The 15,899-nt window shown below is 33.3% G+C and overlaps 1 pseudogene; it reads left to right on the forward strand.

The window, feature by feature from the left end:
* Positions 1 to 4,810, forward strand: LOC142508111 (uncharacterized; annotated as a pseudogene).
* Positions 4,811 to 15,899: the final 11,089 nt, after the last annotated feature.

Here is a 15,899-nt window from a genome sequence, read left to right on the forward strand (position 1 = left end):
TCAAACCATGACAGATTTGAAAGATACTCTTGCTAAATTTGCATATGCACTTAATGTTCATGAAAAAGGTAAATTTCCTTCACAACCACAGCCTAATCCCAAGGATCATCATTAACAAACTGGAACTTCTGGAACTCAACCAATGGATCAGGTAAAATCTGTTATTACCCTTCGAAGTGGTAAGGTTGTGGAAAAATCCATTCTTGAACCTTGTGAAGATGATGATAAATCAACTTCAAAGGGTAAGGAAGTGGAACCCATAACTTGCGAAGAGGAGGTTCAACAGACAGTGTCACCACCATTCCCTCATGCATTGAAAAATACAAAAAAATCAAATTTGAATTCTGATATATATGATATTTTTAAACAAGTAAAAGTTAATATTCCTTTATTAGATGCAATAAAGCAGGTATCATCATATGCCAAATTTTTGAAAGACTTGTGCACTGTGAAAAGAAAATTGAATGTGAAAAAGAAAGCATTTTTAGCCGAAGTAAGTGCAATCATTCAAAATAATAATACTTTGAAATACAAAGACCCTGGTTGTCCTACTATTTCATGTATTATTGGAGAAGGAAAGATTAAAAAAGCGTTGCTTGATCTTGGAGCTAGTGTGAATTTACTTCCATATTAAGTTTATCAAGAACTCAATCTAGGCGAGTTAAAACCTACTTCGGTAACACTTTTACTTATCAAGAACTCAATCTAGGCGAGTTAAAACCTACTTCGGTAACACTTTTACTTGCCGATAGATCTGTTAAAGTGCCAAGAGGTATGGTAGAAGATGTGTTGGTCCAAGTTGATAACTTTGTATATCCTGTCGATTTCATTGTTTTAGATACACAACCTATCGAAGCTTGTAATGCAATTCCTGTAATTTTGGATCGTCCATTTTTAGCAACTTCTAATGCTCTTATAAATTGCAGGAATGGAATAATGAAGTTGTCATTTGGTAACATGACCTTGTAGCTTAATGTTTTTAATCTTTGTAAACAACCACATGACAAAGGACATGAAAGTGAAGATGAAAATCTTATTGAAACTCTCGTGGAAGAAAACATTCAAGAAGGGAGTAGTCGTGACCAATTAGATATTTTTTCAATTGAAACTGTTAAAGAAAATATTGAAATTGATCTTGATGATTTTATCAGGTATCACTCGTTACAAGGACCAGAGAACGAATTTGAGGCAAAATATGATAACAAAGACGAACAACGCATATTGGAGTTAAAACCCTTGCCCGAAGAATTGAAGTATGGATTTCTTGGAGAATATGAAACATATTCGGTGGTAATTTCTTCCAAACTAGGAAGTGATCAAGAAGGTAAATTAGTTTATATGCTTAAAAGACATAAAAATGCAACTGGTTTGACACTAAAAGATCTCAAGGGCATTAATCCACTAATTTGCACTTACAAATTCATTTAGAAGAAAATGCTAAAACATCTCAACAACCACAAAGGATATCAAATCCACACATGAAAGATGTTGTGAAAACTGAAGTTCTCAAATTACTTGATGTTGGGATTATCTACCCTATTTCTGATAGTAAGTGGGTAAGCCCAACACAAGTAGTTCTAAAAAAATCTGGCATCATAGTGATAAAAAATGAAAAAGGTGAATTGTTAACAAGTCGAGTCCCATCTAGTTGGCGGATGTGTATTGATTATAGAAAATAAAATAACGCCACTAGAAAAGATCATTTTCCATTACCATTTTTGGATCAAATTTTAGAAAGAGTAGCAGGTCATTCCTACTACTGTTTTCTTGATAGATATTCAGGCTATTACCAAATTCTCATTGCACTCGAAGATCAAGATAAAACTACATTCACATATCTTTTTGGAACATTTGCATTTAGAAGGATGCCATTTGGATTATGCAATGCTCCTAGCAACATTTCAAATATGTATGCTAAGCATTTTTAGCGACATGGTTGAAAATTGTTTGGAGATTTTCATGGATGATCTAACTGTTTTTGGGAATACATTTGATAATTGTCTTGAAAATTTGGAAAAAGATTTAAAAAGATGCGAGGAAAATGGTTTTATTTTAAATTGGGAAAAATGTCATTACATGGTTACTTCTGGGATTGTTTTGGGAAATGTTGTGTCATCTCATGGAATTGAAGTTGATAAAGCCAAAGTTGATGTCATTGCCAATTTACCCACTCCAAAAACCATTAAAGAAATTCGCTCATTTTTGGGACATGCTGGATTTTATAGGAGGTTTATAAAGGGCTTTAGTTCAATCTCTAAACTCAATTGTAACCTCTTAAAAAAAGACACTGCATTTGAGTGGACTCAAGAATGTCAAAATGCTTTTGATAAAATCATTCGACATTAACATCAGCTCCTATCATGCAACCTCCTGATTGGTCTTTACCATTTGAAATCATGTGAGACGTGAGTGATTATGCAGTCGGTGCAGTATTGGGTCAAAGAAGAAACGGTAAGTCTTATATGATATATTATGCAAGTAGAACTTTAAACAATGCTCAAATGAATTACTCCACAACTGAAAAATAACTACTTACTGTGATATTTTCATTAGATAAATTTCGTTCTTATTTGATTGGATCAACAACTATTGTGTTTACTGATCATTCTACTATTAGATATTTGTTGACCAAACAGGATGCAAAGCCACGATTGATACGATGGATTTTGTTGCTCCAAGAATTTGACATTGTGATCAAAGATAAAAAAGGAACCGAGAATGTCGTAGCCGATCATTTATCGAGACTAGTAACAAGATCATCTTGTGAAATAACACCAATTAACGATAATTTTCCTGATGAACTTCTATTTTAAGTTACTACTACACCTTGGTTTGCTAACATAGTAAATTTTCTTGTGACAGGAAAAATGCCACCGCAATGGAGTTCCCAAAATAAAAAAAAAAATTGAATGAGGTAAAAAACTTTTATTGGGATGATCCGTATCTGTTCAAGTATTGTCCAGATCAAATTTTTCGACGTTGCATACCCGACAATGAGGTAAGTAGTGTCATTAAATTTTGTCATTCAGAAGCATGCAGAGGACATTTTTCTTCAAAGAAAACGGCTGCAAAAATCTTGCAGTGTGGATTTTATTGGCCTACTTTGTTTAAAGACACCCACGAAATCTGCAAGATCTGTGAAAATTGTCAAAAATTGGGTGCGATTTCAAAAAGAAACATGATGCCTTTGAATCATATCATTGAAATTGAAATCTTTGACTGTTGGGGAATTGATTTTATAGAACCTTTTCCACCGTCGTTTGGATACTTGTATATTTTAGTTGCAGTTGATTATGTGTCCAAATGGATAGAGGCAATTCCATGTCGAACAAATGATCATAAAATCATCATCAAATTTTTGAAAGAAAATATTTTTAGTAGATTTCGAATTTCTCGAGCCATGATAAGTGATGAGGGAACTCACTTTGTTAATAAGTCATTTGCGTTATTAATGAAAAAATATGGTATTACTCACGAAGTAACTAATCCTTATCATTCTCAAACAAATGGACAGGTTGAATTAGCTAATAGGGAGATAAAGCAAATTTTGGAAAAAATTGTTAACCCAAATAGAAAAGATTGGTTTCTGCGACTTAATGATGCATTTTGGGCATATTGAACTGCTTTTAAAACAACATTGAATATGTCTCCCTATAGGTTGGTTTATGGAAAACATTGTCATTTCCCAGTGAAATTGGAACATAAAGCTTATTGGGCGATCAAAACTTTTAATTCAAGCATGGATGATTGCAACTTAATGAACTTGATGAACTCAGAAATGACGCGTATGAGAATTCAAGGATTTATAAAGCAAAAATCAAATCATTTCATGATAAAACAATTCTTATAAATCTTTTGAGATTGGTAAAAAAGTTTTGCTTTATAATTCTCAACTTCACATATTCCCAGGAAAATTACGATCAAGATGGACATGCACATATGTTGTAAAGCATGTGTATCCTTATGGAGCTGTGGATATTGAAAATCCTAAAAATGTTGATGTTTTTAAAGTAAATGGACAAAGTCTTAAACCATTTTTAAAAAATGAAATCTTTCAAGAAGAGTTTATTTCCCTTTCCGATCCTTAAAGTTTTGTGTTGCATTTAATTTTGTTTGTTTTTATTTCAGGTTTCCTTAATCTTTTTATTTTTCTGGTTAAATGGCGGATAACGTTACTCCGTGACTCTCATAGTCGATTAAATCAGTTTACCACAATTGCTGATACAAAAAATTAAAAAAAACTCATTTCTTTTTTTTTTTCAAAATGGATGAAATTCTCTCAAAAATTTGTAAATATTTTTCCTCTGTTTCTGAAAATGTTCTAAGAAAAATTTATGCAAGTAGGTGTGAAAGATTGAGATTGCTAATGCAAAAAGGAATTCAAGAAAATATTCGTCTTGTAATAGAAGCTAAGGTCCGATTAGGAGGAGAAGTTCCAAAATCATTGCTCATTCGGTATTTGCCTGGATTAGGAAAAATCACTTATGCAAAAAAACGAAGGGCTAAAAGGTTAGGGGTTTGTCATAAGTGTGCAAGATGGACTTGTGACAAACGATGCAGATCTTTGGGATGTGTTTCCAATAACAGAGAAGATAAAATTGGTTTCATTAAGAATGAGCTGAGTAAGGAGTCTTTAGATAACATCTTATTGACTCTTGAGACGCATTCTAGTGGACATGTGCATATTGAACTTCTCCGTTTATGGAAACAATTCAAAGATGAGCGTCATAGTCTTGGGAATCTGACTAAAAAAGACCATGTTTGTCAATTTATAAGAAAATTGGATGGGAAGCATATCCTCGACTCATAGAAGGCGTTGAAGCCATTTTTGGATGTAAAACCAGAGGAAAATTGTGACCCACAATCACACTACTGTTTATATGCATGTGTCTCATTATTGTTTTTACTGTTTATTCTGCTTAAAGCTGTGACCCATAGTTTTGTTATGATAACATATTACCTCTATAAAATCTCTTATCTTTCTCTCTATATTCGTAGACAAAAAAGAAAGTAAAAACATGGCTGATCCTCTGCACAAACATTGAAAAATATTTGTGTATTTTGTGGATCGAGTCCTGGAAAAAATGAAATGTTTGTAGAAACAGTGAATAATCTTGGAAAGATATTGGCTGAGAGAAAAATTCACTTGGTAAATGGGGGAGGTAATATTGTGTTAATGGGATCTGTTTCCACCTCTGTTCATCTTGGAGGTAGTTAGGTTTTGGGTATTATTCCTACAGCTTTAGCTGAAGGAAATATTACAGGAGTTACGATTGGGGAGGAACTAAGAGTATCTTCTATGTATGAAAAAATCACCAAAATAATTGAAAATTATAATGTTTTTATCGCACTACCAAGTGGTTTTGATACATTAGAAGAAATTTTCACACTTTTTCTTGGGCACAAATCAATAATTATTATGATAGTTTGTTGACATTTCTTGATAAAGCTGTGGAACATAATTTCTTTTCAGAAAATTCACGACGGATGCTCAACTATGCTTCGACTACCGACCCATGAATTGATGATTTGGAAGCTTTTGTTCATAAGCCTGATATGATGATAACAAAGATCAATTGATCGCAATCAAGTAGTAAGAAAAGAAAGTTGGATTATTGATTCAAAAGTCATGAATTGGTTTGCGTTTGTTTCAGTTTGTTATCTTCAATAATATTCCAGGTGATATATCTTTCATTATGTACTCTTTATTAATAGTTATTTTGACATTAGGGACAATGTCATATTCTAATTGGGGGGAGAACAAACTTAAAAAAAAATTATTTTAAATTTAAACCGTGTTTATTGTTTGTATCTTAGTAATTTTTGCAAAAATATCGTATTTTTTGCAAAAATATCATATATTACTATGTTTGAAAGGTTTAAATTAGAAATTGTAATAATCTATCTAAGGATGTTTAAATTTTTATTTGAAAAAAAGTCAATTTTAATATTTTGATCACTATAAAAATATGATTTATGAAATATTTTTGAATGATTAACCATTGAGATAAAATCAGTTGTTAAAGTATATGGCCCAAGATATACCTGATAAGAGTGCCTAAAATTTTTAAACTCACACATATTTTGTGAGTGAGTGGAGAGGATTGAGAAAACTGCTTGCGAGTCTTTATTGATCATCAGAGAGGCTATCTATTGTTTTGATCTTGAGTTCTTATTTTGAAAAAAAAATGATATTTTCTAAAAAAAAAGAAAAAGGAAAAAAAAAGAAAGATGTTGAAGATCTATGTAATTTTTAAGTTATATGCTATGACCTATTTATCTCTCATAAAAATAAAAATAAAAAAAGAAAAAAAAGAAAGAAAGAAAGAGAGAAATATATTGTACAAATTAAATAAATATGTGGTCAAGAAGCATAAACTTAGTCTGATTCCATAATGTAAAAAAAAGAACAGGAAAAAATATATAATAAGAACAACTAGATTTTGAATCAATGAATTTCCTATCTTTTGATTAGTTTGGCTCGTTTGTCTGTCTGCATTCTGTAAATCATTTTTCTGAGCATTTATCTGTATTCCAACTCCATTAGAGAAATCGTTCCCATAAATTGAAACATTTATTAACCTGCGAGGATATGGAGTCGAGACTCTTACTAAGAATTTCTGAAGGCCATGTACATTTAACTACATGAAAATAAGCTTTAAATTGATCAGTTCAGATTATTTCATAAATCAGAATTATAATGATCTTGATATAACTTTGACAGTTTTCAAATTTAATTTAAATACTTGGATAGTTCCGATTACATTTCTATTTAAATTAATCAATATGTTTTGTGTTGCTATTAATGCTTAAATTGCTAGGGACTAGCAATAAGCTGGTTGAGGAGTGTGATAAAGATAAAAAATTGTATATTAATTAAATGTTTTATAATATAAATTTATAGATTTTGTTTTATTAAATGTTTAAATATTTTATGTTTTATAATAAATTTTATAAAATATAAGTTGTTGTGTAATTACAAGTTTTTACTATTTTTAAAGATTCGATAAAACAAGAATAACATTGGCGTTGCAAATGGGATTAAGATGACTCCTGGACCTGTAGAAAGTTGATGTTACTATCTACAATATTGGTGGCAAGCATGAGATAAAAATCTTCTCACAAGTGGGATCAAATTAAGCAAAAAATAAATTTACCAAAGAAGTGACAGTTTTACCATGCTATAGCATTTTGACCATATCTCTCAAATTACTTGGTGAAATGTTTAAAAAAAAATTACCACAATTCAACAACTCAATTATCTACATGCTTTGTTTTATGTGGAAAAGAAAATTCGGATGGGAAGATTTTCCAAAGTGATGTGTATTAAAATATAATTTCTTGGAACACCAATGAAGACTTATGTATAAAAAAATAATATTTTATTTGTGGTTGTCTCCCCAAATTTGCTATAAATAGGGGTGCATTGTAATGAATTGAGATAATCCTCATTCTATGAACAAACCTTTGAGTTCATAATATTTATCTCTTTATTTTTCTTTTATTTCTTCAATTAAATATAATTAGCATATTAATTTCATATTTAAAGTTTTACACTTTGAATAATGAGTAGCTAACTTCCCAAAGTTGAGATGAAAAGGTGAAACTCTTGGCATGATAATAAGGTTATTAAAAGGTAAGAATCTATGTTTTATATTATTTAATTATTATTTATTGTTTATGTTATATTTATTTTTTAAACATTATTATACCCTACTTATAAGTGGGAGTTTTGATTTATTGTTGCTATATGTTACACTAAATTCTTGGTACCATTTAAATGTTTGTTTGTTTTTACCAACCATTTAAAGTGGATGTCTTGATTTATTATATATGAATATATCATAATATTAATTTCTTGGTACCATTTAAATGTTAGTTTGGTTTTACCAACCATTTAAAGTGAGAACCTTGATTTAGTGTTTATATATATATATATATATATATAGTACAATAAATACTTGACAACATTTATAAGTTTTGGTATATATTATATACTTATAAGATAATAATATATAATATAATATAAATATGATTATTTAATATATATTGGAACCATTTTATTAATTGGATTTCAATAATGTTCATTAATGTTAACTTTATTAAATTATCAAGAGTGGATCCTTTAATCTCAACTACTTAAATTAAAATTTGAACAATTAAAAATTATCAATTAAAGATTCAAACAATTAAAAGAAAAAAAAACAAAAAAAAAAAACAAAAAGACATTGTTGTGGACTTGTAATTACCTTAGCTTCCCTGTGGATAGAATATCGGACTCACCGAATTATACTACTTGTGGACAACCTGCTTTTGGGAGTGCAACAGTCAAAGTCGCAACAGTCATCCATCTTTAATATTGGGAATTGTAAGAAAAACTGAAATTCGAGGTTATAATAGTGTAACGCTAAGTCATTATGGGTCTTTTTAAGTTGCAAATTGCAAATAATGATTTAGAAGGAAAATTTAATTGAGATTAAGGAGACATAAGGACACCATAAGATTTAGTTTATCAGAGTAGCGCAGAGGAAGCGTAGATTTTTAGGATACTAGAACTAAGTCTAAACTTTGGGTTATTAAGGAGAAGCGAACTCGAGGCCGAAATTCAATTTAAAGGGGAAGATAGTAACGCCATGAAAATTTTAAGGTCCACGCGAACCACATGCATGCAAGCTATTAAATTCTCTTGTGTTTTAATTAAATGTTTTAATTGCATAAATTAATTATGTTGTGCATATTGACATGTTTAAAATATATTTTTCTACATGGTTGTATTAAAATGTATGTTTAAAGTTTATTCGAGTTGCGATCGAGGAACGGAGACCGAGAGCTGAAAAATAGAAAATGTTTTTATTAAATAATTGTTTTTGATTATTTAAAATATGAGTAATGCTTTTTCTTATTTTTGAAAATAAGGGGTTTTGAGGTGATTTAATTCGTCCGGGCGTAAATTTTATCGGTGTTGGTTTTTCAACAAAAATGTGAACGTATTAGTAACCCGGCTAATAAATTCACAAACTTTCCTAAACAAAATTATTTTTAAAACCTTAATTAAGCACTAATGGGCCTAATTATCTTCTTAATGGGCCTAAGCTTAATTAATGATTAATTAAGTATAAAATAATCAAAACCCACCCCTTAACCCTCATTGTGTACGCCGAAAGCAATCTAAATTCTCTCCAAAACCCTCCCCTCAAATACACGGCACACACAAAAGAAAAATCAAGGGAAAAGCTTTGATCGTTCAAGGGAAAATTCAAGCCAAGGTCGTCGTCGCTGTTTTTCGCAATCGTCAACGGTTTTTCGTGTGTTAAATATGCAAAGGCACGCCATATTCTCCTTTCTACTCACCCATCACACTATAGTATTTATTTAATTATGTTTTGAATGAAAAACAAGATGCGCTTCTATTATTTTCATTTTTGTGCTTCATCATGAATTTGAAAGATTGTTAATTGATTCAAAAACATATTTGATATGATCTAAAGGGGCTGCCATGTTAGGAGAATAATTAAAGTTGTTTACAAGAGGCTTTAGATTCATAAAAAAGCAACAAAAACACTGCACGAAACAGAAAAACAAAGCTGGAAACACTTTTCAGTCAAGGGTGATGAGGGGCTCGACTTTTTGAGTTGGGTGGCTGGGCTAGGGTTCGGTTGGGGCCAGGGCTTGGCTATGGTCTATGAGGGGTCAGGGGAAGAGTCCTAGCCATGCTAGGACTTAAAAACCAAGGGATGGGAGGAGTCCTTGCCAACAAGGACTCCACCCGAGAGCCACACCAAGGGCTGCGCAGATTTCAGCAGTTGTGCAGGGAGGAAGAGGCTTGGCCAGGGGGCTTTGGGCTGGGCTAGGTTAGGTCCTTAAGGTCCTAGAAGGGTGCTAGAGGGGTTTGTTCAGGGCCTGGTTAGGTTGGCTAGGTCCTAGCAACAGAAACAAGAGTGCATGTTTAGATGTGTTTCACGGCCATGACAAGTTGCTGAGATGTGGCTTCGGTTTTGGTGCTTGTGGTTGGTCGGAGCATGTTCCAGGGTGTTTAGGTTCATGAGGGGTCGAGTGGTTCACAGCTGGTAGTGTCCTAGAGGGAGAAGGAGTCCTAGTGCACCAAAACACCCTACACGCACACACACATGCAAACGGGTCTTCTGTCCAGTAGGTTTTTGAGCGAGCCAGGGCTGGTTTTTGGGCTAGTTTGGTCAGTATTGTCCCTAGGTGGGTTGGGTAGGTTTTGGCTCAAGGTGGCTCGGGCCTGGCTCAAGTAAATTGGGAGATGTCTCGGTGGGTTCGTTAGTGTGTCAAAATCGAAAATTAAAAGACTAAAATTGAATCCATGGGTCCACGGGTATGACTCATGACTTGGAAGGGTAGAATAAATCTTAAAAATGTTATGTTTAAAATTTGGGATCAAAATAATGAGTTTTGGATTTATTCGGGATTTAATCGCCGCACGAAATGCCTAATTAATGAATTAATTATAAAGCCTAGTTTTAAGCTTCATAAAAGTATGAAAAATTTTATTTAAGCTTAAATAATTATTATAAGTCTAAGTTTTTAATTTGGGAATTTTATATTAAGGTTTGATATAATTTGGGATTAAAACGCGTTAATATGTTATATTTAAAGAATAAATTAAAAGTCCTCGATTTAAGCGAAATAAAAATATGAGAAAATTCCTGTAAGTTTAAGTAATTATTTGGACATATTAGAGTCAATGAAATTAATAAAATGTCAAAAATGTGAAATTTTACGTCTAGGTGTAAAACAGTTATTTTAAACCTAGAAATTAGTAAACGTCATGACAATGTCTTTGTAGGGGCCCGTATTTCGTACTCGAAATTTTGCGGAATTATTTAAAAATTTTCTCTTTAAATAAATAACATACATCATTCATAAAATAAACTGATAAATGGATTTAAATTTTTTAAAATAACAGCGGAATTAATATTGTTTTTCAAAACAATCACTTAACAATAATGCAACATAATAAAACTGAGTTTGAACATAAAAAGATGAATAAACTGAAACATGAGGTCCTCGAGTTCCTAGTACTGCTGACCCAAGCTAGCTCACTGGTGCCCGCCCTCAGTCTCGACCTCATCAGTACCTGTAACAATCAAGTCTAGTGAGTCTAAAGACTCAGCATGCATATATTGTAAATAACAAGTAAATATATCATAAAATTTCGTGTAACGTAAAAATATCATATCGTAAAGCGTAAGGTGAAAATCGTGTCATGAGTAATTATAAATACGTGCATATCTGAAAATCGTACGTAAAAGATTTGCTCGATAGAGCCCTGTCATAAATTATCATATCGTAATTTTTTTCTGGTAAAGAGAATGTTTCTACGCAAGTGGCCCATAACATAGCATGCATGTCTGATCAGACTAAACCACAGTATACTGGGCGGTAGAGATCATCACAGCCCTTGGACTGGATATCCTTAACCATACATAATCGTAAACCGGTCGTAAGTCACCGGATGAAGCAATCCCATAAGCGTAAGGTGGTCACAAGACATATCGCATATATCTCAAAAATAAATATTTTATATTTTATGCACGTAATATAATTATAACCCTGCTTTTACCGAATGAGTTGAATCATTCCCAGGCTTGCTGCGACCTAATTCTAACATGAGAAACATGCAAATAATCTTGACTTGACAAAGACTTCATAACCGAACCAAAAACGAGACAACTACGCCCAACAAACTTAGTATTCAACCATGGCTTTGTACCAACCCGAACCGACATTGAACCATCGTTTAGCCATGATTAAAATACACCTAAAATACTGGAAAACATAACCCTAGGGCTGTAATACACGAAAAATGTGAATAGAGGCCAAAATCGTGAAACGCTCTTTCGAGAGTCACTTTTGCACATTGCACTGTAAATTATCGTACGACTTATAAACTAACCAAATCACAAACGGCCAAAAACATAACTTTCCTAACTCATTTTGGTACTGTCCAGTCCAAGGCCATAAGCTAAAAGCCAACTAGGAACTCGAACGTGACCTTTGAACCGAAGACAAAGTTGTTGTCATAACACAGTGGACGCAGCTCGCTTCCTTGCGTGGTTTGTGAAACCAATGGACATTGGGGCTTGAACCACTGACCAAAGTCTCTTACCAACATCCCAAGGTGTGACTTGAACCATGGCTAAAGGCATTTGGCCAAACACAACTCAAGCAAACACCTAGGACAACTCGAAGTTCAAACCGAGAGCACCAAAGAAAATTCTGTACTGTGATGTATCGAAATGTTTGCTGTCTTGCATCGTTCTATTGGCCATATGATTGACCATGGCTCGATCTAGACATGATGAGGTGTCACGTGAGCCATGGCAATGGGCTAGAATCCAACCACGATCCACACTACACCCCAAGACTGAAACTCACACAACCCAAACAGAAAAGTGAAGCCGATGGGCACTTGCATGTTTTGTTTTAAAAATCGATGGGACCATGAACCAAGCCTTGAAAGGCCATCTTGGTCACGTCCTAGACATGCTAAGGAAGGGTTCTAAGCATTGCTACAGTCCTTAGAACAGCCACGGTTCGAACACACACCTTAGAAAACCCAAACACAAAAATCGAGCCTCAACTTGCAACTATGGGAAAGTTGCTGTCAAGTCTTGATTCCTGAGTGCATGGCCTTGAACCAATGGACCAACATGACTCGAACACACCCTAGTAGATGCCTAGTTGCAGCCTTGAGTTCCTGGAATCGAGCCAACCTCCTCAAACCACAAAAACAATCAAACTCGTGAAGCACAAGGAGGAGCCGAGAAAAATCTGTGCAAGTTTTCGAAAAATATGTGCCGTCAAATTCGATGATTTCGTGCTTCATGAACATAATATGGTTTAAAAATGTATATATGACTTGATTGAAGAGAAAAGAATAACATATACATGCCTGAAAATTTGTTTAAGAAAGAAAGCAAACTATACGACGAACACGGCGTGGCGGAGACGGAGTTCCTTTTCTTTCTTGTTTTCTTGTTGAAGGTTCACGATTTTTGCTGCTGGTTTATGCTGAGATTTTTGAATGAGAGTGAGGGAGAATGGCTAGGTAATGGAGGGGGAAGGTTACTAATTAAATGAGGAGGTTGAATGGCAAATCAAATCATTCCATCCTAGTTGCTAGTGAGATATGGAATGGGGTGTGATATTATTGGATTGAGGGAGGTTTAGGGGGAGGTGATGGCCGAGATTTCTTATCAAAAATGAAGGTAAGGATATTGCTTAATTATTAATTATAAGTGATTTAAAATGACTGAATTATCATACCAAGAAAGGATAATGAAAAGAATCAAAAATGGGGAGTTGTCAAACATGTAAGGATTGATTCTAAGGGGGCCGAAAATTGCTTAATAAATGGAAGTAAAAATATTGCTTAATTATTGAATTTTAACAACTTAAATTTTTAAACGCTTATTATGTATTTTAGTGAAATAATAAATTAAATTAAGATAGTAATTTTCTTGCATGCATGGCTAAGTCTTAAAATAAATTTACTAACATGTTAGGGTATAATTTCTTGAATATATTAGGCCTCGATTAATTTATCCCAATTGGTTACACATTTTAATTTAGGTGTTATTGGCCAAAAAGAGCTTATTTGCTAACTTACTCCAATTAATTAAATAAATTCATAAGCATTCTTTTGCATTAAAATAAATTATTCCTTGGCTTAAATTAAATTTAGGAATATTTTTTTATTGTTAAATTTTATCTCAATACTCTAACTCCAGTCAGGCCTCGTGTAATTAATCGAAAAGACAAAACTAATCTTCTGCGATTTAAAATAAATGATCATGACTTAACAAATTTTAAAAAATGAATTAAACACTCCATAAAAAAACTATTTTTAAATTTAAATAATAGCAATTATGTATGACTTATACGTAATCTGATTTATCGGGTTCTACAACTCTCCCCCCCTTAAAAGAAATTTCGTCCTCAAAATTAAAACTTACCGAATAACTCAGGATATCGACTCTTCATCTCTGGCTCAGATTCCCACGTAGCTTCCTTCTTTGAATCATTAAGCCATTTGATTTTCACTAGCTTAACCAGTTTGTTCCGAAGCTCCTTTTCCTGTCTGTCTAAGATTTGCACTGGTCTCTCTTCGAAAGACAGGTTTGGAGTGAGCTGCAACGGTTCAAAATTCAATACATGCGAAGGATTCGCCATATACTTCCTCAGCATAGAGACGTGGAACACATTGTGTACTCCGGCCAGATTCGACGGAAGAGCAACACGATAAGCTAGCGTCACGACCCTGTTGAGGATCTCAAATGGTCCGATGAATCTCGGGCTAAACTTTCCTTTCTTCCCGAACCGCATGACACCTTTCATAGGTGCTATCTTCACGAAAACACGATCGCCAACGGCAAACTCTAGATCTCTCCTCCTCTGATCCGTATAACTCTTCTGTCGACTCTGAGCAGTCCTCAGCCTATCACGGATCTTGACTACTACATCGGTAGTCTGCTGAATAATCTCCGGACCCAATTCTGATCTCTCCCCTACTTCATCCCAATGAATAGGCGATCTGCACTTACGACCGTACAGTGCTTCATACGGAGCCATACCTATAGAGAACTGAAAACTGTTGTTATAGGTGAACTATACCAATGACAACTTTGTAACACCCTCGACTGATTTCATAAAATAAAAGGGGAATTTTAAAATAATTTACTTAGAGGAAAGAAGGATTTAAAAATTCTCTTGACATGAATACATTTTCAAAATATATACAATCAAAAGTATATACTTGATCAATAAAGTATTGCATCAAAATACAAAACATCATTTTTGATCATGTCAAAATGTTAACAAAATATCTTTCTTCCTTCCATCTATTGTATGCATATGACCTCGACTCCAATCAACGTCCCGGCTCGTCACTCTTATCTGCATCACATAATAACTGAAATGAGTATAAAACTCGGCAAGCGAAACTCTTACAAAACAATGTATACATATCATACTCTGTAAAACATGGCTTTGAAATCATTAAATACCATCTAACTCTTAAAACATGAATAACATAGTATAACATGACAATAACGATGGTATTCTCTTTTCTCTGATGGATTTATATCTAAACAGTATCTCTATCTCTGTACCTATATCCCATCGATATAAATCGATTACTCTGTTAGGATATAAGCCTATGGCCGTTGATCAACTAATTGCATGCAATCTCTGACTATCCATTTATCAATCCAATAAATGATTTGAACTCTCTCTTGGACATTAAAACAAACACTTTGAATACTCTATTAATTTGTATTCCCTTTTATATAATTGAGACATAGAAAAGCCTCTAATACACAACAAAGTGTATCCATACGTAACATGAATCAAGTGGAAGGGAATAGCATATTAAAACCATTGAAATACAATACATATACTTCATGTGAGCACAAGAAATGAATTCCACTTACAACCAATGAAAAGCTTGATGCTAATCTCTTGGTACAAATCCTACAACAATAAACCATGTATTGAATCATCAACAACTTAATAATCACAAACCCATACCATAAAACCCATACAATCAACACAATCACACATTCCATGATTTCCCCCACACCATAATCAAAGAATAACTTAAACCACAAGATTACCTTAGCTCCTTGAACTTAAAATGATCTTGTTCTCACTTCAATAATCCAACTAGGAGCTTGAATCAAAGGAACAAAAGAAAGAAATGAGAACCCTAGCTCTCCCTTGAGCTGAAGAACTGAGAAAATGAGGAAAGAATGAGAGAAATGGAGCAAACTCTTGTATTATATCACTTAAACTCCAAAACACGACTTTATTGTTCACGCACCGTAGGTGCGCTAGCCTTCTTACGGCGGATGCACTACGTATACTGAACCACA

The sequence above is a fragment of the Primulina tabacum genome, chromosome 1, assembly GCF_025594145.1.
Source record: "Primulina tabacum isolate GXHZ01 chromosome 1, ASM2559414v2, whole genome shotgun sequence".
In the NCBI taxonomy this organism is placed as follows: Eukaryota; Viridiplantae; Streptophyta; class Magnoliopsida; order Lamiales; family Gesneriaceae; genus Primulina; species Primulina tabacum.